The sequence below is a fragment of the Salmo trutta genome, chromosome 10, assembly GCF_901001165.1.
Source record: "Salmo trutta chromosome 10, fSalTru1.1, whole genome shotgun sequence".
Taxonomy (NCBI): Eukaryota; Metazoa; Chordata; class Actinopteri; order Salmoniformes; family Salmonidae; genus Salmo; species Salmo trutta.
This window is the reverse complement of record NC_042966.1, coordinates 46,496,819-46,502,818: the sequence shown is the minus strand read 5'-3', so window position 1 is coordinate 46,502,818 and position 6,000 is coordinate 46,496,819.

Here is a 6,000-nt window from a genome sequence, read left to right as displayed (position 1 = left end):
GCCTCTCTACTGTATATATCCTCTCTACTGTATATAGCCTCTCTACTGTATATAGCCTCTACTGTTATAGCCTCTCTACTCTATATAGCCCCTCTACTGCATATAGCCTCTACTGTATATAGCCTCTACTGTATATAGCCTCTCCTGTATATAGCCTCACTACTGTATATAGCCTCTACTGTATATAGCCTCTACTGTATATAGCCTCACTACTGTATATAGCCTCTCTACTGTATATAGCCTCTCTACTGTATACAGCCTCTCTACTGTATATAGCCTCTACTGTATATAGCCTCTACTGTATATAGCCCCTCTACTGTATATAGCCTCTACTGTATATAGCCTCTCTACTGTATATATCCTCACTACTGTATATAGCCCCTCTACTGTATATAGCCCCTCTACTGTATATAACCTCTCTACTGTATATACAGCCTCTACTGTATATAGCCTCTCTACTGTATATAGCCTCACTACTGTATATAGCCTCTCTACTGTATATAGCCCCTCTACTGTATAAAGCCTCTACTGTATACAGCCTCTACTGTATATAGCCTCTCTACTGTATATAGCCTCTACTGTATATAGCCTCTACTGTATATAGCCTCTCTACTGTATATAGCCTCTACTGTATATAGCCTCTCTACTGTATATAGCCTCTCTACTGTATACAGCCTCTCTACTGTATATAGCCTCTACTGTATATAGCCTCTACTGTATATAGCCCCTCTACTGTATATAGCCTCTACTGTATATAGCCTCTCTACTGTATATAGCCTCACTACTGTATATAGCCTCTCTACTGTATATAGCCCCTCTACTGTATAAAGCCTCTACTGTATACAGCCTCTACTGTATATAGCCTCTCTACTGTATATAGTCTCTACTGTATATAGCCTCTACTGTATATAGCCTCTCTACTGTATATAGCCTCTACTGTATATAGCCTCTCTACTGTATATAGCCTCACTACTGTATATAGCCCCTCTACTGTATATAGCCTCTCTACTGTATATATCCTCTCTACTGTATATAGCCTCTCTACTGTATAAAGCCTCTACTGTTATAGCCCCTCTACTGTGTATAGCCTCTACTGTTATAGCCTCTCTACTCTATATAGCCTTTCTACTGTATATAGCCTCTACTGTTATAGCCTCTCTACTCTATATAGCCCCTCTACTGCATATAGCCTCTACTGTATATAGCCTCTACTGTATATAGCCTCTCTACTGTATATAGCCTCTCTACTGTATACAGCCTCTCTACTGTATATAGCCTCTACTGTATATAGCCTCTACTGTATATATCCCCTCTACTGTATATAGCCTCTACTGTATATAGACTCTCTACTGTATATAGCCTCTCTACTGTATATAGCCTCGCTACTGTATATAGCCTCTCTACTGTATATAGCCTCTCTACTGTATGTAGCCTCTCTACTGTATATAGCCTCGCTACTGTATATAGTCTCTCTACTGTATATAGCCTCTCTACTGTATATAGCCTCGCTACTGTATATAGCCTCGCTACTGTATATAGCCTCTCTACTGTATATAGCCTCTCTACTGTATGTAGCCCCTCTACTGTATATAGCCTCGCTACTGTATATAGCCTCTCTACTGTATATAGCCTCTCTACTGTATATAGCCTCTCTACTGTATATAGCCTGTCTTTTTACTGTTGTTTTATTTCTTTACCTACCTATTGTTCCCCAAACACCTTTTTTGCACTATTGGTTAGAGCCTGTAAGTAAGCATTTCACTGTAAGGTCTACTACACCTGTTGTATTCAGTATTTCACTGTAAGGTCTACTACACCTGTTGTATTCAGCATTTCACTGTGAGGTCTACTACACCTGTTGTATTCAGCATTTCACTGTGAGGTCTACTACACCTGTTGTATTCAGCATTTCACTGTGAGGTCTACTACACCTGTTGTATTCAGCATTTCACTGTGAGGTCTACTACACCTTTTGTATTCAGCATTTCACTGTGAGGTCTACTACACCTGTTGTATTCAGCATTTCACTGTGAGGTCTACTACACCTGTTGTATTCAGCATTTCACTGTAAGGTCTACACCTCTTGTATTCGGCGCACGTGACAAATAAACTTTGATTTGATTTGAAACCTTGGTAGAGCATGGGTGGAGTAGGCATTGTGGTGCTCATGTGAATTTGCTTTATTTTACAGGTTCAGATCAATGCCTATTCTCACTTAAAACGTGGGCGGAGGGGCACAATAAGAGCTAAGATGCTAATATTGTTGTAGACAAAGACCCAACACATGGCAGACTTGTTGACAAATTTGATGATTTTTTATTTATTACACCAGGTAGGCTAGTTGAGAACAAGTTCTCATTTGCAACTGCGACCTGGCCAAGATAAAGCATAGCAGTTCGACACATACAACAACACAGATTACACATCGAATAAACAAACATACAGTCAATAATACAGTATGAAAAAAATACATATGTGCAAATGAGGTAAGATAAGGGAGGTAAGGCAATAAATAATTACTTCGCCACCATGGCCTATTTATTGCCTTATCTTACCTCATTTGCACTCACTGTATATAGACTTTTTGTTTTATTTAGTTCTACTGTATTATTGACTGTATGTTTTGTTTATTCCATGTGTAACTCTGTGTTGTTGTATGTGTTGAATTGCTATGCTTTATCTTGGCCAGGTCGCAGTTGCAAATGAGAACTTGTTCTCAACTAGCCTACCTGGTTAAATAAAGGTGAAATATATATATATATTTTTTAATCCTGACTGGTTGCATCACTGCCTGGTATGGCAACTGCTCGGCCTCTGACAGCAAGGCACTACAGAGGGTAGTGCGTACGGCCCAGTACATCACTGGGGCTAGCTTCCTGCCATCCAGGACCTCTATACCAGGCGGTGTCAGAGGAAGGCCTTAAAAATTGTCAGACTCCAGCCACCCTAGTCATAGACTGTTCTCTCAGCTACCGCACGGCAAGCGGTACTGGAGTGCCAAGTCTAGGTCCAAGAGGCTTCCAAACAACATTTACCCCCAAGCCATAAGACTCCTGAGCATCTAATCAAATGGCTACCCAGACTATTTGCATTGCCCCCTCCCCCCCCCTTTACGCTGCTCTGTTTATTATCTATGCATAGTCACTTTAATAACTCTACCAACAGTTGAAGTCGGAAGTTTACATACACCTTAGCCAAATACATTTAAACTCAGTTTTTCACAATTCCTGACATTTAATCCTAGTAAAAATTCCCTGTCTTAGGTCAGTTAGGATCACCACTTTATTTTAAGAATGTGAAATGTCAGAATAATAGTTGAGAGAACGATTTATTTCAGCTTTTATTTCTTTCATCACATTCCCAGTAGGTCAGACGTTTACATACACTCAATTAGTATATGGTAGTATTGCCTTTAAATTGTTTAACTTGGGTCAAACGTTTCGGTTTGCCTTCCACAAGCTTTCCACAATAAGTTGGGTGAATTTTGGCCCATTCCTCCTGACAGAGCTGGTGTAACTGAGTCAGGTTTGTAGCCCTCCTCGCTCGCATCCACTTTTTCAGTTCTGCCCACAAATTTTCTATAGGATCGAGATCAGGGCTTTGTGACGGCCACTCCAATACCTTGACTTTGTTGTCCTTAAGCCATTTTGCCACAACTTTGGAAGTATGCTTGCGGTCATTGTCCATTTGGAAGACCCACTAGTGACCAAGCTTTAACATCCTGACTGTCTAGAGATGTTGCTTCAATATATCCACATCATTTTCCTCCATCCTGATGCCATCTATTTTGTGAAGTGCACCAGTCCCTCCTGCAGCAAAGCACCCCCACAACATGATGCTGGGATGGTGTTCTTCAGCTTGCTAGCATCCCCCTTTTTCCTCCAAACATAACGATGGTCATTATGGCCAAACAGTTCAATTTTTGTTTAATCAGACCAGAGGACATTTCTCCAAAAATAACAATCTTTGTCCCCATGTGCAGTTGCAAACCGTAGTCTGGCTTTTTTATGGTGGTTTTGGAGCAGTGGCTTCTTCCTTGCTGAGCGGCCTTTCAGGTTATGTTGATATAGGACTCGTTTTACTGTGGATATAGATACTTTTATACCTGTTTCCTCCAACATCTTCACAAGGTCCTTTGCTGTTGTTCTGGGATTAATTTGCACTTTCGCACCAAAGTACTTCATCTCTAGGAGACAGAACGCGTCTCCTTCCTGAGCGGTATGATGGCTAAGTGTTCCAAAGTGTTTGTACTTGCGTACTATTGTTTGTACAGATGAACGTGGCACCTTCAGGCATTTGGAAATTGCTCCCAAGGATGAATTAGACTTGTTAAGGTCTACAATTTTTGTCTGAGGTCTTGGCTGATTTCTTTTTATTTTCCTATGATGTCAAGCAAAGAGGCACAGAGTTTGAAGGTAGGCCTTGAAATACATCCACAGGTGCACCTCGAATTGACTCAAATGATGTCAATTAGCCTATCAGAAGCTTCTAAAGCCATGGCATCATTTTCTGGAATTTTACAAGCTGTTTAAGGGCACAGTCAACTTAGTGTTTTTAAACTTCTGACCCACTGGAACTGTGATACAGTGAATTATAAGTGAAATAATCTGTTTGTAATATAGTTCTTCCTGTACTGTAGATAGCTCTACATTGATCTGGTACTTCCTGTACTGTCGATCGATCCACATTGATATGGTACTGGTACTTCCTGTATATAGCTCCACATTGATCTGGTAATTACTATATATAGCTCCACATTAATCTGGTACTTCCTGTACTGTCGATAGATCCACATTGATATGGTACTGGTACTTCCTGTATATAGCTCCACATTGTTCTGGTAATTCCTATATATAGCTCCATATTGATTTGGTACTGGCACTTCCTGTATATAGCTTCACATTGATCTGGTACGTCCTGTATATAGCTCCACATTGATCTGGTACTCCCTGTATATAGCTCCACATTGATCTGGTACGTCCTGTATATAGCTCCACATTGATCTGGTACTTCCTGTATATAGCTCCACATTGATCTGGTACTGGTACTCCCTGTATATAGCTCCACATTGATCTGTTATTTCCTGTATATAGCTCCACATTGATCTGGTATGTCCTGTATATAGCTCCACATTGATCTGGTACTGGTACTCCCTGTATATAGCTCCACATTGATCTGGTACTGGTACTCCCTGTATATAGCTCCACATTGATCTGGTACTCCCTGTATATAGCTCCACATTGATCTGGTACTGGTAGTTCCTGTATATAGCTCTCAATTGACCTCATACTTCCTGTATATAGCTCCATAGTGATCTGGTACTTCCTGTGTATAGCTCCACATGGATATGATACTAGTACTTCCTATAAATAGTGCCACATTGATCTGGTACTTCCTGTATATAGCTCCATATTGACCTGGTAATTCCTGTATATTGTTCCACAATGATATGTTACTTCCTGTATACAGTGTACACTGTAGCTACACATTGATCTGTACTTCCTGTACTGTAGATAGCGCCACATTAATCTAGTACTAGTACTTCCTGTACATAGCGCCACATTGATCTGATACTCCCTGTATATAGCTCCACATTGATCTGGTACTCCCTGTATATAGCTCCATATTGATCTGGTACTTCCTGTATATAGCTCCACATTGATCTGGTACTTCCTGTATATAGCTCCACATTGATCTGATACTTCCTGTATATTCAGTAGCTCCATAGTGATCTGGTACTGGTACTCCCTGTATATAGCTCCACATTGATCTGGTACTTCCTGTATATACAGTAGCTCCATAGTGATCTGGTACTTCCTGTATATATCTCCATAGTGCTCTGGTACTTCCTGTATATATCTCCATAGTGCTCTGGTACTTCCTGTATATATCTCCATAGTGCTCCATAGTGCTCTGGTACTGGTACTCCCTGTATATAGCTCCACATTGATCTGGTACTCCCTGTATATATCTCCATAGTGCTCTGGTACTTCCTGTATA